A 21957-nucleotide genomic window follows, 5' to 3' on the forward strand; every position below is an offset into this window, starting at 1 on the left:
ACGTCTTACTGCAATTATATAGGGCCCTGGTGCGACCACACCTGGAGTGTTTGTAAAGTTGTGGTCTCCTTACCTAAGGAAAAAGTTGCCACAGAGGCAGGGCAACAAAGGTTCACCAGACTGGTTCCTGGGATGGGGGGATTGTCCTATGAGGAGAGATTGAGTAGACTAGGCCTGTATTCTCTAGAGTTTAGAAGAATGAGAGGTGATCACGTTGAAACATACAAAATTCTTACAGGGCTTGACAGGGTAGACGCAGGGAGAATGTTTCCCCTGGCTGGGAAGTCTAGAACCAGGGGTCACAGTCTCAGAATAAGGGGTCGACCATTTAGGATTGAGATGAGGAGAAATTTCTTCACTCAGAGGGTGGTGAATCTTTGGAATTCTCTACCCTAGAGGGCTGTGGAGGCTCAGTCATTGAGTATATTCAAGACAGAGGTTGATAGATTTTTGAATATTAAGGGAATCAGGGGATATGGGGATAGTGCAGGAAAGTGGAGATGAGGTAGAAGATCAGTCATGACCTTATTGAATAGCAGAGCTAGCTCGAAGAGTTAAATGACCTAGTCCTGCTCCTATTTCTTATGTTCTAATGTTTTCTCCACAGATGCTCACTGGCCTACAGAACATTTCAAGCATTTTCTGTTTTTATTTCAGATTTGTTTCAAGGTGTAAGCCTTGGTTCAGTGATAGCACTCTCTCTCCTCTGAGTCAGAAGGTTGTGGGTTCAAATTTCACTCCAGAGACTTAAGCTCATAATGTCAGCTGACACTCCAGTGCAGTAGAGGGAGTTAAGTGAGCCTTTGGCGCAGTGGTACCATTCCCACCTCTGGACCAGAAAGTACAGGGTTCAAACTTCACTCCAGACAGTCCCAGCGAGTGGAGACTGGAGCTCCGGCTTCGAATTCTGAGTTGACATCCAGCGGGATACTCACGTTTGGGTGGCGCACCCTCCCCTCATATGAGTTGTGGGAGTCCATAAAACCCACCCGCCGTATAGGACTAACCACCCTACCAGCTGGTATAAAGATGGTTATGACCATGGAAGGAGTTTTAACATCAGGGGCCTGTCATACTGTTAATCAGCCTGCAAATTCTTCCACTACTTCACACTGTTCCCCAAGGGAACAGCGAGCAGATACGAAAATAAGTAGAGGGAGTGCTGCACTGTCGGAGGTGCCATCTTTCAGACAAGGTGCTAAAACTGCTCTCTCAGCTGGGCGTAAAATATCCCACAACACTATTCGAAAAGTAGGAGTGTTCTCCCTGGTGTCCTGGCCAATACTTATCCCTCAACCAACATCACTGAAACAGATACAAAAGTCATAATACTGCATATGCTGGAAATCTGAAATATAAACAGAAAATGCTGGAAATACTCAGCAGGTCAGGCAGTATCTGTGGAGACAGAATCAGAGTTAACGGCCCAGAAATTCGGGTCTCCACGGGTGAGTACGCACGGGGTACTCACCCGAAGGCCGAATGGAAGTGCCAGTTTTCTGCATGCACGGGAAACCGGCACTTCCGTTCCTCTGAACGAAGGGGGTCAGAGGTCGAACGCGTGCGCAGGAGAGGCTGCGCGTGCGCATCAAACAGGTTTTTTTTGCAGGTTTTCCTGGGATCGTAAGCCTGCAGGATTTAGAAATGTAAAAAGCAGGCGTAAGGCCTGCTTTTTACAAGGTAAAGTGGTCAATTAATTAAAATTAAAACATTTTTTCCACAGGTTTATTATTTTAAAATACTTTAAAGCAAGGTAAGTTTATTTTTAGCACCATTAGAATATAAAATTATTTTTTTCAAAAATTTAAAATAGTTATTTAATGTAATTTATAGTTTATTTAAAAAGTGTGATTTTTAAAAAATGTATTTGAAGGTTTACTGCTATTTCGGGGCCCGTAGTATTTATAAGTTTTGACAGGTCTTCCTGTCAGACTTATGAATGGGCTTTTCCCTCCTCCGATTGGCTCCCCATGGCCCACGTGATCCCAGGGGACGCATCGCACTAATTGCGCCCCTGGGATACGCAAGCACTGCGCGCCGGCAGCTGGGCCAGGCCCCGGAGCGGAATTCCACAGGAGCCCACAGCTCAACGGCCGGCGCGCAAGGTAAGTGCAGGTCGGGGGCTTACACCCGCGGGAAGCCCCCGACCCGAATTTCTGGGCCAACGTTTCAGGTCTGTGACCTTTCGTCAGAACAGGAAAATGTTACAGATGTAACTTAAGCAAGTACAGATGCAAGAAAAGCGGGAGCAGGAGGGGAGACGAAGAAAAACAAAAGGGAAGGTCTGGGATTGGGTGCAAGGCAGGAGTGATTTCAATGACAAGCAGAGTGATGGTGTGAGGCAAAAGGGGATGGTAATGGGACAAATAAAGAAACATAAGATGGGTCGAGAGGAAATGGCTGAATCATTACCAGCGCCTGCTGTCCGAAAAAAAGTGGTTATGATCAGAAATTGTTGAACACTTTATTATCTGCTGTTTTGGGGACCTTGCTGTGCCCAAACTGACTGATGATTTCCCTGCAAGAGTGACTACACTTCAAAAAGTTGGCTGCAAAGCCCTTTGGGACTTCCTGAGGTCGTGGAAAGTGCTATATAAAATGCAAGTTATTCATTCCCGGCACCTGCAGTTTTTACTTCACTTAAATGCAACGGGAATCGGCCCCTTCGACCGCATTTGCAATACGAGGGAAGGCTCGGCTAAGGACACAGCGGAAGCACTAATCGGAGCTGCAGGGCAGACAGGCCCGGTCACACCTCACCGAGCGGCCATGTCACACAGCACACATTGGCGCCACCGCTAACTTCAAGAAAACCAGTCAGCCAGTTTTACAGAAGATAGGATTCAAGATTAAGAAAACAAACCCCCAAAAAACTCAATGCCTTAAAGTCATTGATCCTGGATACGAGGTGCCGGATTGCCTTTGCCCCCTCCTCCGCAGCCAAGAAGCGGTCGCCGTAGCAACGTAAGGCGCATGCGCTGTTCACGGTTGCGCGGGGCGGGGAAATTCCAGAGCGCGAGCCGCAACCGTCACAGGCCCGGGGGGGGGGGGGGGCCGGAGGCAGAGTTACCGCCCGAGGGGAGGAGGCCGGAGGGCGGAGTTACCGCCCGAGGGGAGGGGGCCGGAGGGCGGAGTTACCGCCCGAGGGGAGCGGGCCGGAGGGCGGAGTTACCGCCCGAGGGGAGCGGGCCGGAGGGCAGAGTTACCGCCCGAGGGGAGCGGGCCGGAGGGCGGAGTTACCGCCCGAGGGGAGCGGGCCGGAGGGCGGAGTTACCGCCCGAGGGGAGGGGGCCGGAGGCGGAGTTACCGCCCGAGGGGAGGGGGCCGGAGGCGGAGTTACCGCCCGGGGGGGGGGGGAGGAGAGGCCCGGAGGCGGAGTTACCGCCCGAGGGGAGGGGGCCGTTGGCGGAGGTACCGTCCATGGGGAGGGGAGCGGGCCGGTGGCGGAGTTACCGCCCGAGGTGAGCGGGCCGGAGGCGGAGTTACCGCCCGAGGGGAGGGGGCCGGAGGCGGAGTTACCGGCCGAGGGGAGGGGGCCGGAGGCGGAGTTACCGCCCGAGGGGAGGGGGCAGGAGGCGGAGTTACCGCCCGAGGGGAGGGGGCCGGAGGCGGAGTTACCGCCCGAGGGGAGGGGGCCGGAGGCGGAGTTACCGCCCGAGGGGAGGGGGCCGGAGGCGGAGTTACCGCCCGAGGGGAGGGGGCCGGAGGCGGAGTTACCGCCCGAGGGGAGGGGGGCGGAGTTACCGCCCGAGGGGAGGGGGCCGGAGGCGGAGTTACCGCCCGAGGGGAGGGGGCCGGAGGCGGAGTTACCGCCCGAGGGGAGGGGGCCGGAGGCGGAGTTACCGCCCGAGGGGAGGGGGCCGGAGGCGGAGTTACCGCCCGAGGGGAGGGGGCCGGAGGCGGAGTTACCGCCCGAGGGGAGGGGGCCGGAGGCGGAGTTACCGCCCGAGGGGAGGGGGCCGGAGGCGGAGTTACCGCCCGAGGGGAGGGGGCCGGAGGCGGAGTTACCGCCCGAGGGGAGGGGGCCGGAGGCGGAGTTACCGCCCGAGGGGAGGGGGCCGGAGGCGGAGTTACCGCCCGAGGGGAGGGGGCCGGAGGCGGAGTTACCGCCCGAGGGGAGGGGGCCGGAGGCGGAGTTACCGCCCGAGGGGAGGGGGCCGGAGGCGGAGTTACCGCCCGAGGGGAGGGGGCCGGAGGCGGAGTTACCGCCCGAGGGGAGGGGGCCGGAGGCGGAGTTACCGCCCGAGGGGAGGGGGCCGGAGGCGGAGTTACCGCCCAAGGGGAGGGGGCCAGAGGCACCGCCTTGGGGGGAGGGGGCCGGAGGCAGAGTTACCGCCCGAGGGGAGGGGGCCGGAGGCGGAGTTACCGCCCGAGGGGAGGGGGCCGGAGGCGGAGTTACCGCCCGAGGGGAGGGGGCCGGAGGCGGAGTTACCGCCCGAGGGGAGGGGGCCGGAGGCGGAGTTACTGCCCGAGGGGAGGGGGTAGGAGGTGGAGATACCGTGCGAGTGGCGGAGCCGGAGGCGGGTTATTGCAAGAGTGGAGGTGATGAGAGGCGGAATTTCCGCTTGAGGGGGGAAACCGGAGCCAGAGTTACCACGTGCAGGGAGGGGCCGGAGCCAGAGTTACCGCGTGCGGGGAGGGGCCGGAGCCGGAGTTACCGTGTGCGGGGAGGGGCCGGAGGCGGAGTTACCGTGTGCGGGGAGGGGCCGGAGGCGGAGTTACCGTGTGCGGGGAGGGGCCGGAGGCGGAGTTACCGTGTGCGGGGAGGGGAGAGGCTGAAGGAGGAGTTACTGCGTGAGGGAAGGGCCGGAGGCGGAGGAGACCTGAAGCGGTGTTCGTTGTAGATGGTACACACTGCAGCCATGGTACGCCGGTGGTGGAGGGAGTGGATGTTTAAAGTGGTGGAATGGGGTGCCAATCAAGCGGGCTGCTTTGTCCTGGATGGTGTCGAGCTTCTTGAGTGTTGTTGGAACTGCACTCATCCAGGCAAGTGGAGAGTATTCCATCACACTCCTGACTTACGCTTTGTTGATGGTGGAAAAGCTTTGGGGAGTCAGATGCTGAGACACTCGCCGCAGAATACCTAGCCTCTGACCTGCTCAATGGTGACCGCCCCCCCCCCGATGTTGATGGTGGCGATTTAAAAAAAAAATTGTTTTATGGGTTGTGGGTGTCGCTGGCAAGGCCAGCATTTATTGCCCATTTCTAATTGCCCTTGAGAAGGTGGTGGTGAGCCGCCTTCTTGAACCGCTGCAGTCCGTGTAGTGAAGGTGTTCCCACAGTGCTGTTAGGGAGGGAGTTCCAGGATTTTGACCCAGCGACTATGAAGGATCGGCGATATATTTCCAATTCACCATGGTATGTGACTTGGAGGGGAACTTGGAGGTGGTGGTGTTTCCATGCGCCGCCTGCCCTTGTTCTTCTAGGTGGAAGAGGTCGCGAGTTTGGGAAATGTTGTCGAAGAATCTTGCCGAGTTGCTGCAGTGCATCTTGTAGATGGTACACACAGCAGCCACGGTACGCCGGTGGTGGAGGAAGTGAATGTTTAAGGTGGTGGATGGAGTGCCAATCAAGTGGGCTGCTTTGTCCTGGATGGTGTCGAGCTTCTTGAGTGTTGTTGGAGCTTCACTCATCCAGGCAAGTGGAGAGTATTCCATCACACTCCTTACATGTGCCTTGTAGATGGTGGACAGGCTTTGCAGAACACCTAGCCTCGGACCTGCTCTTGTTGCCACAGTATTTATGTGGCTGGTCCAGTTAAGTTTCTGGTCAATGGTGACCCCCAGGATGTTGATGGTGGGGGATTCGGCAATGCCACTGAATATCAAAGGGAGGTGGTTAGACTCTCGATTGTTGGAGATGGTCATTGCCTGGCACTTATGTAGCGCGAATGTTACCTGCCACATCAGCCCAATGTGTGTGGCATGATCCACTGAAATAAAAAATAAAATGAAAATGCTGGAAATGTGAAATAAAAACTGAATCTTGAGAAAACACATCCATCAGAATCTGAAGAGTAAAGATAGTTTAAGGTTTTGAGCGTAAATTCTTCTTCAGAACCTGATATTTGTCTGAAGCATTAATCAGTCTTTTCTCTTAAATGCTGATGGGTATGTGTGTATTTCCAGTATTTTTTTAATTATAAATATATGAATGTATGGATATGAGAACTGAAAAGAAAAATTCAAAGGACATGGAAATAAGTTACACAGCTGCAGGATTACTTAAAAACAAATAAATAAAAAGAGAAAAACAACTGTGACAAAAATAAAATGATAAAACTTGGGATCTTCATGATTGGTGTGGCTTAGCAGGCGGCGTATTCAGATGCAACAAAAAAGCTACTGTAGTAGGTAGTTAACATGAAATTCAAGGCTCTTAATAACAGTAAAGGGTGCAGTAGATTACAATTTAAGAAAAATATAACACTTACCCATGTAACACCAATTACAGGTACCTAATTGTAGTAATGGTAAGAAAGGTCAGAAACTGAACTTCAATGCAGTCAGGCCCAGTATTTCCATGTTTTTATTTTTATTTATAGTAATGATAAGTCCATCTTTAAAATTGATAACTGAATTGTTTCTAGATTGAATTACAATAGTATCTCTCAATTTCAGTTGCAATTCTTATTGAGATGATCAAACTGGCAGCATTAAAGTTCTACTTACAATCTCCCTCAACCACATGGGGTGCATGATGTGACCAACTGAAGACCTTATTTTTTTGAATAACAGGAGAAGATTCCCTCTAAATATCCAAGTATATACAGTAATATCAACGCCATTTCCCCTATTTTGACATTTAATTGCCGAGCCATTTTGCCATCTTTGACTGACTAACTTATCTTCCATTTTAGGAATAATTTGGCTCCCCTCAATGGCCATGCAGAGTACTGAGCCACACCACAGGGGACGGTAGCGTAGTGGTAATGTCACTGGGCTAGTAATCCAGAGGCCTGGACTAATGATCCAGAGACGTGAGTTCAAATCCCACCATGGCAGCTGGGGAATTTAAATTCAATTAAATAAATCTGGAATTAAAAAAAGCTAATGGTAACCATGAAATTATCGGATTGTTGTAAAAAACCCATCTGGTTCACCAGGGAAGGAAATTTGCCGTCCTTACCTGGTCTGGCCTATATGTGACCCACAGCAATGTGGTTGACTCTTAACTGCTCTCTGCAGCAGTTCAAGAAGGTGGCTCACCACACCTTCGAGGGCAATTACGGATGGGCAATAAATGCTGGCCTTGCCAGCGACGCCCACATTCCATAAACGAATAAAAAAAAAAGTCATGAAGAGCGCAAGTTCTATTTTTCATTTGTGCTGAGTTTTCTGATTTCAATCAAGGTTACAGGGTGGACATTAGTACCCTGTATCTCCCAAGCTAGAGAGGGGAAAAAATCAACCAGGGTTCCTGCTCATAATCATTGATATTGAAACCAATATCACCCATGGTTTTGCTGACTTCCATAATTGAACAGCTGAAGATTATCTAGACTCAGACATGAAGGGTGGCTACTTTGGTGAGGTACTGGAGAGTGGTTGTATCCATGAAGCTGTGCCCCAACATAAGTCATCACCCTATGTGTGTCAGCTGTGGCTCAGTGGGTAGCACACTCGCTTCTGAGTCAGAAGGTTGTGGGTTCAAGTCCCACTCCTGGGAGATGCTGTATTTCAGACGAGACATTAAACCGAGGCCCTGTCTGCTCTCTCAGGTAGACGTAAAAGGTCCCATGGCACTATTTCGAAGAAGAGCAGGGGAGTTATCCCCAGTGTCCTGGCCAATATGTCAACATCAAACACATTGTCTGGTCATTATCACATTGTTGTTTGTGGCTGCTGCGTTTCCCACATTACAACAGTGACTACTCTCCAAAAAAGTACTTCATTGGCTGTAAAGCACTTTAAGACATCCGTTGGTCTTGAAAGGCACTATATAAATGCAAGTCTTTCTTTCAAGGACAAGATGTGAGAAAATTGGAAGAACAAAAAACTTGAAAACAAAATTTCTGTCTGCTAATTCTAACAAGAAAAGTAGTTGAGCATAAAAAGTGACATTCAGGCCTTTTGAAACTGCTAACGACACACATCAGTAATATCTTGAGAAACTCATTTTTTACAGCTTTAACACATGCCACATTGCCATAATAATCTGTCCTGTTTAAGCAATGTTCTTCAGAATGTTTACCCACAGTGGAAGACACATAGAGGAAGAGTAATTTTGCACCATACCAAGGTTTGACATCATAATATGTTTTAATTACTGAAAATGCTTCCTCTGTATTAAACCTCTTATTATAGTGGTTTAAACTATCCTTATGGCTTTTTGCTGCCTGAAAGAAAACAAATAGGGTCAGTAATCTAGGAATCTTGAGGCAATGCTACCATTGGTAGTTACGTCAGCAGTGTGGTTATGTTACTGGACTAGTAATCCAGAGGCCTGGATTAATGATCCGGAGACATGAGATCACGTCATGAATGTTCAATAAAAATTTTAATTCAGTTAATTAAATCAATCTGGAATAAAAAGCTAGTATCAGTAATGGCGACCATAAACCTACCGGATTGTGGTAATAACCCATCTGGTTCACTAATGTCCTTTTAGAGAAGGAAATCTGCCGTCCTTACCCGGTCTGGCCGATGTGACTCCAGAACCACAGCAATGTGGTTCTCTCTTAACTGCCCTCAGAAATGGCCTAGCAAGCCACTCAATTGTACCAAACCGCTACAAACAAGTATACCAAGAATAAAATTGGACAGACCACTCGGCATCGACCTAGGCACCAGATACGACAAAGGCACACCCAGCCCAGTCGACCCTGCAAAGTCCTCCTCACTAACATCTGGGAACTTGTGCCAAAATTGGAAGAGCAGTCCCACAGACTAGTCAAGCAACAGCCTGACATGGTCATACTCACAGAATCGTACCTTTCGACCAAGGTCCCAGACTCCTCCATCAGCATCCCTGGGTATGTCCAGACTCGCCAAAGGTGGCGGCACAGTGATATACATTCGGGAGAGGGTGGCCCTGGGAGTCCTCAACATTGACTCCGGACCCCTGCTGATTACCACATACTGCCCTCCTTCAGCTGATGAATCAGTACTCCTCCATGTGGAACACCACTTGAAAGAAGCACTGAGAGTAGCAAGGGCACAGAACGTACTCTGGGTGGGGGACTTCAATATCCATCACCAAGAGTGGCTCGGTACCACCACTACTGACCTAGCTGGCCGAGTCCTGAAGGACATAGCTGCGAGACTGAGCCTGCGGCAGGTGGTGAGGAAACCAACACGAGCGAAAAACCTCTGAGGCGAGTGTCTCACCTCCTGACTCCCCAAAGCCTTTCCACCTTCTACAAGGCACAAGTCAGGAGTGTGATGGAATACTCTCCACTTGCCTGCATAAGTGTAGCTCCAACAACACTAAGGAAGCTAGACACCAATCAGGACAAAAAGCTCGCTTGATTGGCACCCCATCCACCATTTTAAATATCCACTCCCTCCACCACCGGCGCACTGTGGCTGCAGTGTGTGCCATCTACAAGATGCACTGCAGCAACTCACCAAGACTTCTTCAACAACACCTCCCAAACCCGCAACCTCAACCACCTAGAAGGACAAGGGCAGCAGGCACATGGGTACACCATCACCTCCAAGTTCCCCTCCAAGTCACACACCATCCTGACTTGGAAATATATTGCCGTTCTTTCGTTGCTGGGTCATAATCCTAACAGTACCTTCACCACGTGGACTGCAGCGGTTCAAGAAGGCGGCTCACCAACACCTTCTGAGGGGTAATTACAGATGGGCAATAAATGCTGGCCTTGCCAGTGACACCCACATCCCATGAATGAATTTAAAAAAAAAATTCAGTTGATGCTCCACCAAGGATATCATAGAATCATAGAAATTTATAGCCCATCGTGTCAGTGCTGGCTGAAAAAGAGCTATCCAGCCTAATCCCACTTCCCAGCTCTTGGTCCATAGCCCTGTAGGTTACACCACTTCAAGTGCATATCCAAGTACTTTTTAAATGCGATGAGGGTTTCTGCCTCTACCACCCTTTCAGGCAGTGTGTTCCAGACCCCCACCACCCTCTGGGTGGAAATAATTCTCTTCAACTTCCTTCTAATCCTTCTACCATTTACTTTAAATCTATGCCCCCTGGTTATTCACCTCTCTGCTAAGGGAAATAGGTCCTTCCTATTCACTCTATTTAGGCCACTCATAATTTTATACACCTCAATTAAATCTCCTTTCAGCCTCCTCTGCTCCAAAGAAAACAACCCCAGCCTATTCAATCTTTCCTCATAGGTAAAATTCGCCAGTCCTGGCAACATCCTCGTAAATCTCCTCTGTACCCTCTTTAGTGCAATCACATCCTTCCTGTATGTGGTGACCAGAACTGTACGCAGTACTCTAGCTGTGGCCTAACTAGTGTTTTATACGGTTCCAGCATAACCTCTCTGCTCTTATATTCTATGCCTCGGCTAATAAAGGCAAGTATCCCGTACGCCTTACCTACCTGTCCTGCTACCTCCAGGGATCTGTGGACATGCAGTCCAAGGTCCCTCTACACTTCTCAGTACACTACCATTTATTGTGTATTCCCTTGCCTTGTTAGCCCTCCCCAAATGCACTACCATATTTTCTCACTATCCTTTTCTGCATCATGTGATTCTATCTCCCACCCAATCAGTGACAGTTCATTGGACCCCAATAAGCTGCCACCCCTGCTAAAATCACACTGACCAGGTTGCTTGGAAGAGTGAGAATAGTCGCAAAGTTCATTCTCCCTCTAAGTTCCCTGTTTTTCTTTTAGATACTTTGCTGAGTGTAATTGTTTTTGCTGCAGCTGAATTTTAAAATGGAACCCCAGTTAGTAAAAAAAAGTTTGGAACTTTTTTTTAACAATATAGCAAGCCATTTCATGATTCTGCCTCCTCCTCCACATAGACAAATCTTATTCTTTCTACCTTTTACGTACTCTTCTCCTACTCTTTAATTTCTCCCTTTACTATCTAGCATTTCCTAACTAAACATGGAACAGATAACCCAATCACAGGCCTTTACCAATGTGGCACTAGCACCAGCTGTTGCAGGATAGTGAGGAAGGAAGCTGTAGACTACAGGAAGATATCAATGGACTGGTCAGGTGGGCAGAAAAGTGGCAAATGGTCAGTGTGATTTTAGCAGGGGTGGCAGCTTATTGGGGTCTTCCTGTCAGACTTATGAATGGGCTTTTCCCTCCTCCGATTGGCTCCCCATGGCCCACGTGATCTCAGGGGACGCATCGCACTAATTGCGCCCCTGGGATACGCAAGCAATGCGCGCCGGCAGCTGGGCCAGGCCCCGGAGCGGAATTCCACAGGAGCCCACAGCTCAACGGCCGGCGCGCAAGGTAAGTGCAGGTCGGGGGCTTACACCCGCGGGAAGCCCCCGACCCGAATTTCTGGGCCAACGTTTCAGGTCTGTGACCTTTCGTCAGAACAGGAAAATGTTACAGATGTAACTTAAGCAAGTACAGATGCAAGAAAAGCGGGAGCAGGAGGGGAGACGAAGAAGAACAAAAGGGAAGGTCTGGGATTGGGTGCAAGGCAGGAGTGATTTCAATGACAAGCGGAGTGATGGTGTGAGGCAAAAGGGGATGGTAATGGGACAAATAAAGAAACATAAGATGGGTCGAGAGGAAATGGCTGAATCATTACCAGCGCCTGCTGTCCGAAAAAAAGTGGTTATGATCAGAAATTGTTGAACACTTTATTATCTGCTGTTTTGGGGACCTTGCTGTGCCCAAACTGACTGATGATTTCCCTGCAAGAGTGACTACACTTCAAAAAGTTGGCTGCAAAGCCCTTTGGGACTTCCTGAGGTCGTGGAAAGTGCTATATAAAATGCAAGTTATTCATTCCCGGCACCTGCAGTTTTTACTTCACTTAAATGCAACGGGAATCGGCCCCTTCGACCGCATTTGCAATACGAGGGAAGGCTCGGCTAAGGACACAGCGGAAGCACTAGTCGGAGCTGCAGGGCAGACAGGCCCGGTCACACCTCACCGAGCGGCCATGTCACACAGCACACATTGGCGCCACCGCTAACTTCAAGAAAACCAGTCAGCCAGTTTTACAGAAGATAGGATTCAAGATTAAGAAAACAAACCCCCAAAAAACTCAATGCCTTAAAGTCATTGATCCTGGATACGAGGTGCCGGATTGCCTTTGCCCCCTCCTCCGCAGCCAAGAAGCGGTCGCCGTAGCAACGTAAGGCGCATGCGCTGTTCACGGTTGCGCGGGGCGGGGAAATTCCAGAGCGCGAGCCGCAACCGTCACAGGCCGGGGGGGGGGCCGGAGGCGGAGTTACCGCCCGAGGGGAGGGGGCCGGAGGGCGGAGTTACCGCCCGAGGGGAGGGGGCCGGAGGCGGAGTTACCGCCCGAGGGGAGGGGGCCGGAGGCGGAGTTACCGCCCGAGGGGAGGGGGCCGGAGGCGGAGTTACCGCCCGAGGGGAGGGGGCCGGAGGCGGAGTTACCGCCCGAGGGGAGGGGGCCGGAGGCGGAGTTACCGCCCGAGGGGAGGGGGCCGGAGGCGGAGTTACCGCCCGAGGGGAGGGGGCCGGAGGCGGAGTTACCGCCCGAGGGGTGGGGGCCGGAGGCGGAGTTACCGCCCGAGGGGAGGGGACCGGAGGCACCGCCTTGGGGGGAGGGGGCCGGAGGCGGAGTTACCGCCCGAGGGGAGGGGGCCGGAGGCGGAGTTACCGCCCGAGGGGAGGGGGCCGGAGGCGGAGTTACCGCCCGAGGGGAGGGGGCCGGAGGCGGAGTTACCGTGTGCGGGGAGGGGCCGGAGGCGGAGTTACCGTGTGCGGGGAGGGGCCGGAGGCGGAGTTACCGTGTGCGGGGAGGGGAGAGGCTGAAGGAGGAGTTACTGCGTGAGGGAAGGGCCGGAGGCGGAGGAGACCTGAAGCGGTGTTCGTTGTAGATGGTACACACTGCAGCCATGGTACGCCGGTGGTGGAGGGAGTGGATGTTTAAAGTGGTGGAATGGGGTGCCAATCAAGCGGGCTGCTTTGTCCTGGATGGTGTCGAGCTTCTTGAGTGTTGTTGGAACTGCACTCATCCAGGCAAGTGGAGAGTATTCCATCACACTCCTGACTTACGCTTTGTTGATGGTGGAAAAGCTTTGGGGAGTCAGATGCTGAGACACTCGCCGCAGAATACCTAGCCTCTGACCTGCTCAATGGTGACCGCCCCCCCCCCGATGTTGATGGTGGCGATTTTAAAAAAAAATTGTTTTATGGGTTGTGGGTGTCGCTGGCAAGGCCAGCATTTATTGCCCATTTCTAATTGCCCTCGAGAAGGTGGTGGTGAGCCGCCTTCTTGAACCGCTGCAGTCCGTGTAGTGAAGGTGTTCCCACAGTGCTGTTAGGGAGGGAGTTCCAGGATTTTGACCCAGCGACTATGAAGGATCGGCGATATATTTCCAATTCACCATGGTATGTGACTTGGAGGGGAACTTGGAGGTGGTGGTGTTTCCATGCGCCGCCTGCCCTTGTTCTTCTAGGTGGAAGAGGTCGCGAGTTTGGGAAATGTTGTCGAAGAATCTTGCCGAGTTGCTGCAGTGCATCTTGTAGATGGTACACACAGCAGCCACGGTACGCCGGTGGTGGAGGAAGTGAATGTTTAAGGTGGTGGATGGAGTGCCAATCAAGTGGGCTGCTTTGTCCTGGATGGTGTCGAGCTTCTTGAGTGTTGTTGGAGCTTCACTCATCCAGGCAAGTGGAGAGTATTCCATCACACTCCTTACATGTGCCTTGTAGATGGTGGACAGGCTTTGCAGAACACCTAGCCTCGGACCTGCTCTTGTTGCCACAGTATTTATGTGGCTGGTCCAGTTAAGTTTCTGGTCAATGGTGACCCCCAGGATGTTGATGGTGGGGGATTCGGCAATGCCACTGAATATCAAAGGGAGGTGGTTAGACTCTCGATTGTTGGAGATGGTCATTGCCTGGCACTTATGTAGCGCGAATGTTACCTGCCACATCAGCCCAATGTGTGTGGCATGATCCACTGAAATAAAAAATAAAATGAAAATGCTGGAAATGTGAAATAAAAACTGAATCTTGAGAAAACACATCCATCAGAATCTGAAGAGTAAAGATAGTTTAAGGTTTTGAGCGTAAATTCTTCTTCAGAACCTGATATTTGTCTGAAGCATTAATCAGTCTTTTCTCTTAAATGCTGATGGGTATGTGTGTATTTCCAGTATTTTTTTAATTATAAATATATGAATGTATGGATATGAGAACTGAAAAGAAAAATTCAAAGGACATGGAAATAAGTTACACAGCTGCAGGATTACTTAAAAACAAATAAATAAAAAGAGAAAAACAACTGTGACAAAAATAAAATGATAAAACTTGGGATCTTCATGATTGGTGTGGCTTAGCAGGCGGCGTATTCAGATGCAACAAAAAAGCTACTGTAGTAGGTAGTTAACATGAAATTCAAGGCTCTTAATAACAGTAAAGGGTGCAGTAGATTACAATTTAAGAAAAATATAACACTTACCCATGTAACACCAATTACAGGTACCTAATTGTAGTAATGGTAAGAAAGGTCAGAAACTGAACTTCAATGCAGTCAGGCCCAGTATTTCCATGTTTTTATTTTTATTTATAGTAATGATAAGTCCATCTTTAAAATTGATAACTGAATTGTTTCTAGATTGAATTACAATAGTATCTCTCAATTTCAGTTGCAATTCTTATTGAGATGATCAAACTGGCAGCATTAAAGTTCTACTTACAATCTCCCTCAACCACATGGGGTGCATGATGTGACCAACTGAAGACCTTATTTTTTTGAATAACAGGAGAAGATTCCCTCTAAATATCCAAGTATATACAGTAATATCAACGCCATTTCCCCTATTTTGACATTTAATTGCCGAGCCATTTTGCCATCTTTGACTGACTAACTTATCTTCCATTTTAGGAATAATTTGGCTCCCCTCAATGGCCATGCAGAGTACTGAGCCACACCACAGGGGACGGTAGCGTAGTGGTAATGTCACTGGGCTAGTAATCCAGAGGCCTGGACTAATGATCCAGAGACGTGAGTTCAAATCCCACCATGGCAGCTGGGGAATTTAAATTCAATTAAATAAATCTGGAATTAAAAAAAGCTAATGGTAACCATGAAATTATCGGATTGTTGTAAAAAACCCATCTGGTTCACCAGGGAAGGAAATTTGCCGTCCTTACCTGGTCTGGCCTATATGTGACCCACAGCAATGTGGTTGACTCTTAACTGCTCTCTGCAGCAGTTCAAGAAGGTGGCTCACCACACCTTCGAGGGCAATTACGGATGGGCAATAAATGCTGGCCTTGCCAGCGACGCCCACATTCCATAAACGAATAAAAAAAAAAGTCATGAAGAGCGCAAGTTCTATTTTTCATTTGTGCTGAGTTTTCTGATTTCAATCAAGGTTACAGGGTGGACATTAGTACCCTGTATCTCCCAAGCTAGAGAGGGGAAAAAATCAACCAGGGTTCCTGCTCATAATCATTGATATTGAAACCAATATCACCCATGGTTTTGCTGACTTCCATAATTGAACAGCTGAAGATTATCTAGACTCAGACATGAAGGGTGGCTACTTTGGTGAGGTACTGGAGAGTGGTTGTATCCATGAAGCTGTGCCCCAACATAAGTCATCACCCTATGTGTGTCAGCTGTGGCTCAGTGGGTAGCACACTCGCTTCTGAGTCAGAAGGTTGTGGGTTCAAGTCCCACTCCTGGGAGATGCTGTATTTCAGACGAGACATTAAACCGAGGCCCTGTCTGCTCTCTCAGGTAGACGTAAAAGGTCCCATGGCACTATTTCGAAGAAGAGCAGGGGAGTTATCCCCAGTGTCCTGGCCAATATGTCAACATCAAACACATTGTCTGGTCATTATCACATTGTTGTTTGTGGCTGCTGCGTTTCCCACATTACAACAGTGACTACTCTCCAAAAAAGTACTTCATTGGCTGTAAAGCACTTTAAGACATCCGTTGGTCTTGAAAGGCACTATATAAATGCAAGTCTTTCTTTCAAGGACAAGATGTGAGAAAATTGGAAGAACAAAAAACTTGAAAACAAAATTTCTGTCTGCTAATTCTAACAAGAAAAGTAGTTGAGCATAAAAAGTGACATTCAGGCCTTTTGAAACTGCTAACGACACACATCAGTAATATCTTGAGAAACTCATTTTTTACAGCTTTAACACATGCCACATTGCCATAATAATCTGTCCTGTTTAAGCAATGTTCTTCAGAATGTTTACCCACAGTGGAAGACACATAGAGGAAGAGTAATTTTGCACCATACCAAGGTTTGACATCATAATATGTTTTAATTACTGAAAATGCTTCCTCTGTATTAAACCTCTTATTATAGTGGTTTAAACTATCCTTATGGCTTTTTGCTGCCTGAAAGAAAACAAATAGGGTCAGTAATCTAGGAATCTTGAGGCAATGCTACCATTGGTAGTTACGTCAGCAGTGTGGTTATGTTACTGGACTAGTAATCCAGAGGCCTGGATTAATGATCCGGAGACATGAGATCACGTCATGAATGTTCAATAAAAATTTTAATTCAGTTAATTAAATCAATCTGGAATAAAAAGCTAGTATCAGTAATGGCGACCATAAACCTACCGGATTGTGGTAATAACCCATCTGGTTCACTAATGTCCTTTTAGAGAAGGAAATCTGCCGTCCTTACCCGGTCTGGCCGATGTGACTCCAGAACCACAGCAATGTGGTTCTCTCTTAACTGCCCTCAGAAATGGCCTAGCAAGCCACTCAATTGTACCAAACCGCTACAAACAAGTATACCAAGAATAAAATTGGACAGACCACTCGGCATCGACCTAGGCACCAGATACGACAAAGGCACACCCAGCCCAGTCGACCCTGCAAAGTCCTCCTCACTAACATCTGGGGACTTGTGCCAAAATTGGAAGAGCAGTCCCACAGACTAGTCAAGCAACAGCCTGACATGGTCATACTCACAGAATCGTACCTTTCGACCAAGGTCCCAGACTCCTCCATCAGCATCCCTGGGTATGTCCAGACTCGCCAAAGGTGGCGGCACAGTGATATACATTCGGGAGAGGGTGGCCCTGGGAGTCCTCAACATTGACTCCGGACCCCTGCTGATTACCACATACTGCCCTCCTTCAGCTGATGAATCAGTACTCCTCCATGTGGAACACCACTTGAAAGAAGCACTGAGAGTAGCAAGGGCACAGAACGTACTCTGGGTGGGGGAATTCAATATCCATCACCAAGAGTGGCTCGGTACCACCACTACTGACCTAGCTGGCCGAGTCCTGAAGGACATAGCTGCGAGACTGAGCCTGCGGCAGGTGGTGAGGAAACCAACACGAGCGAAAAACCTCTGAGGCGAGTGTCTCACCTCCTGACTCCCCAAAGCCTTTCCACCTTCTACAAGGCACAAGTCAGGAGTGTGATGGAATACTCTCCACTTGCCTGCATAAGTGTAGCTCCAACAACACTAAGGAAGCTAGACACCAATCAGGACAAAAAGCTCGCTTGATTGGCACCCCATCCACCATTTTAAATATCCACTCCCTCCACCACCGGCGCACTGTGGCTGCAGTGTGTGCCATCTACAAGATGCACTGCAGCAACTCACCAAGACTTCTTCAACAACACCTCCCAAACCCGCAACCTCAACCACCTAGAAGGACAAGGGCAGCAGGCACATGGGTGCACCATCACCTCCAAGTTCCCCTCCAAGTCACACACCATCCTGACTTGGAAATATATTGCCGTTCTTTCGTTGCTGGGTCATAATCCTAACAGTACCTTCACCACGTGGACTGCAGCGGTTCAAGAAGGCGGCTCACCAACACCTTCTGAAGGGCAATTACAGATGGGCAATAAATGCTGGCCTTGCCAGTGACACCCACATCCCATGAATGAATTTTAAAAAAAAATTCAGTTGATGCTCCACCAAGGATATCATAGAATCATAGAAATTTATAGCCCATCGTGTCAGTGCTGGCTGAAAAAGAGCTATCCAGCCTAATCCCACTTCCCAGCTCTTGGTCCATAGCCCTGTAGGTTACACCACTTCAAGTGCATATCCAAGTACTTTTTAAATGCGATGAGGGTTTCTGCCTCTACCACCCTTTCAGGCAGTGTGTTCCAGACCCCCACCACCCTCTGGGTGGAAATAATTCTCTTCAACTTCCTTCTAATCCTTCTACCATTTACTTTAAATCTATGCCCCCTGGTTATTCACCTCTCTGCTAAGGGAAATAGGTCCTTCCTATTCACTCTATTTAGGCCACTCATAATTTTATACACCTCAATTAAATCTCCTTTCAGCCTCCTCTGCTCCAAAGAAAACAACCCCAGCCTATTCAATCTTTCCTCATAGGTAAAATTCGCCAGTCCTGGCAACATCCTCGTAAATCTCCTCTGTACCCTCTTTAGTGCAATCACATCCTTCCTGTATGTGGTGACCAGAACTGTACGCAGTACTCTAGCTGTGGCCTAACTAGTGTTTTATACGGTTCCAGCATAACCTCTCTGCTCTTATATTCTATGCCTCGGCTAATAAAGGCAAGTATCCCGTACGCCTTACCTACCTGTCCTGCTACCTCCAGGGATCTGTGGACATGCAGTCCAAGGTCCCTCTACACTTCTCAGTACACTACCATTTATTGTGTATTCCCTTGCCTTGTTAGCCCTCCCCAAATGCATTACCATATTTTCTCACTATCCTTTTCTGCATCATGTGATTCTATCTCCCACCCAATCAGTGACAGTTCATTGGACCCCAATAAGCTGCCACCCCTGCTAAAATCACACTGACCATTTGCCACTTTTCTGCCCACCTGACCAGTCCATTGATATCTTCCTGTAGTCTACAGCTTCCTTCCTCACTATCCTGCAACAGCTGGTGCTAGTGCCACATTGGTAAAGGCCTGTGATTGGGTTATCTGTTCCATGTTTAGTTAGGAAATGCTAGATAGTAAAGGGAGAAATTAAAGAGTAGGAGAAGAGTACGTAAAAGGTAGAAAGAATAAGATTTGTCTATGTGGAGGAGGAGGCAGAATCATGAAATGGCTTGCTATATTGTTAAAAAAAAGTTCCAAACTTTTTTTTACTAACTGGGGTTCCATTTTAAAATTCAGCTGCAGCAAAAACAATTACACTCAGCAAAGTATCTAAAAGAAAAACAGGGAACTTAGAGGGAGAATGAACTTTGCGACTATTCTCACTCTTCCAAGCAACCTGGTCAGTGTGATTTTAGCAGGGGTGGCAGCTTATTGGGGTCCAATGAACTGTCACTGATTGGGTGGGAGATAGAATCACATGATGCAGAAAAGGATAGTGAGAAAATATCAGAAACTTGCAAAATAATCGATTTCCTTCCATACAAATATATTAAGAACTTTTTATTTCATGTAGCCTGGGACAGTAAACCTAATGGGTTGCATACTCAAGATAAAAGCGCACTGTTAAGGCTCATGAATAAAGTCCACTTGGATAAAGTACTGGAGGGTGATGGGCAACCATGGAAATCTATCCCAGCAATGAGTTCACTCTTTCCATCATTTGGATGAAATGTTAAACTGAGATCCCATCACCCTGCCAGGTGGACGCAAAAGATCCCATGACAATATTTCAAAGAAGAGCAGGTTCTCCCGGTGTCCTGGGCAATATTTACCCCTCAGCCAACACCTAAAAGCATTATCTGGCCATTGTCTCATTGCTGTGTGGGAGCTTGCTGTGCACAAATTGGCTGATGTGTTTCCTACATTACAACAGTGACTAAACTTCAGAAGTACTTCATCGGCTGTAAAGCACTTTGGGACGTCCTGAGGTTGTGAATCATAGAATCACACAGCACATAAGGAGGACATTCTGCCCATTGTGCCTGTGCTAGCTCTTTGAAAGAACTATCCAATTAGTCCCACTCCCCTGCTTTCCCTGTAACCCTGCAAATTTTTCCTTTTTAAGTATTTATCCATTTCCCTTTTGAAAATTACTATTGAATCTGCTTCCACCACCCTTTCAGGCAATACATTCCAGATCAACATAACTCACCGAGTAAAAAAAATTCTCCTCATCTCTCCCTTGGCTTTTTTCCCCAATTATCTTAAATCTGTGTCCTCTGGTTACCAACCATCCTGCCACTGGAAACAGTGTCTCCCCATCTACTCTATCAAAACCCCCATAATTTTGAACACCTCTATCAGATCTCCCTTTAACCTTCTTTGCTCTAAAGAGAACAATCCCAGCTTCTCTAGTCTCTCCACATAACTGAATGTTCTCATCCCTGGTACCATTCTGGTAAATCTGCTCTGTACTCTTTCCAACCTTGACATCCTTTCTAAAGTGTGGTGCCCAGAATTGTACACAATACTCTAGCTGAGGTCTAACCAGTGATTTATAAAGGTTTACTATCACTTCCTTGCTTTTTTACTCTGTGCCTCTATTTATAAAGCTAAGGATCCCATATGCTTTAACAGCTTGATCAACTTGTCCTGCCACCTTCAAAGATATGTGTCTGTAAAACCCCAGGGCTGCGAAACTCGGTACCTTAGCGGCAACAGTTAAAGCCATTTTCAGAAAAAAAATGGCGGCCTCCTCACCCCGTGCTGGTTGCCATCTTGGTGAGGGCGATAGCATGGGCGGGACGTGTGCACGCCGGCAGTATGTAGAGTAGGCAGAGCGTGACGTCCAAAATGGCAGCGCTGATTTGACGCACGACCTGCCATTTTGGACGTCGCTGTTCCAAACAGCGCCCTCTCCTAAACACGCACGGCTGAACGTATTCAGCTGCACGAGGGACCCCCCCAGCCACCAGCTCTATTTAAAGGAATACAGCCAACTTGCAAGTAAGTTGACTATTTCTCTTGTACTGGCCCTCGCAGAGTTTATATCCATACTGGCTTGCTGGAAGACATTTATAACATTGTGTGCAGGGAGTGCTGCTGGATGCTTTGGCTGCAACTGCAAGGCCTCCGACTACACCACTTGCTCCCAGTCATGGGGGCTCTACTTACCGTCCCCCTCGTGGTGCAGCATGACAGGGAGATAAAGCAGAGGCAGCAAGGTGACCGTGGCCCTGAAATTTTTCACCAGCGGATCCTTCCAGGCTGGAATAGGCGACATAGCTAACATATCGCAGTTCACCATCCGTCGCTGCATCCGGGAGGTCACAGAGGCTCTGGACTCCAGGAGAAGGGACTTCATCTGCTTCTCTCTAAACAGAGAGAAGCAGGAGGAGCGTGCACGTGGCTTTGCCAGGATATCGGGCCTCTCCATGGTGCAGGGCGCCAATGACTGCACATACGTGGCTTTACGGACACCGCATATCAATGGTGAGATGTACTGTAACCGCAAAGGCTACCACTCTTAATGTGCAGTTGGTGTGCGACCACGCCCAGCACATCATGCTGGTGAATGCCCGGTACCCTGGCAGCAGCCATGATGCTTTCATCCTGCGTCAGTCTGCTGTGCCAGCAATTTTCCAGCCACTACGTCGAACCCAAGGGTGGCTGCTCAGAGAGGAGGGCTATCCGCTCTACACCTGGCTAATGACTCCCCTCTGCAACCCCACCACTCGTGGCCAGCAATCATATAATGAGAGCTATGCTGCCACAAGGAACCTCATTGGGCAGACCACTGGGGTGCTCAAGCAATGGTTCCACTGCCTTGACCACTCGGGAGGAGCTCTCCAAAACTCCCTGGCGCGGGTGTCACATTTCATGGTGGTCTGCTGCATCCTCCACAACTTTGGCCATCATGAGGGTGCAGCCCTTGCCACCACGGGTTCCGCAACCACCTCAGGAGGAGGAAGGGAGGAGGCAGCCTGCACATCCCCATTCTGGACAGGCTGTCCTTAAATGCATCATCAGACTCCGGCTCCC

The 21957-nt window shown here is 49.2% G+C and overlaps 1 protein-coding gene across 1 annotated transcript in view; it reads right to left on the reverse strand.

Annotated features, from left to right (window-relative positions):
- The window catches only part of LOC147105827 (peroxisomal succinyl-coenzyme A thioesterase-like), a 99689-nt gene that overhangs the window by 56610 nt on the left and 21122 nt on the right, over positions 1–21957 (reverse strand). The window lies entirely within an intron of this gene.

Source organism: Somniosus microcephalus, chromosome 17 (genome assembly GCF_052327205.1).
Source record: "Somniosus microcephalus isolate GS21.2 chromosome 17, FLI_Smic_1.0, whole genome shotgun sequence".
NCBI classification, from domain to species: Eukaryota; Metazoa; Chordata; class Chondrichthyes; order Squaliformes; family Somniosidae; genus Somniosus; species Somniosus microcephalus.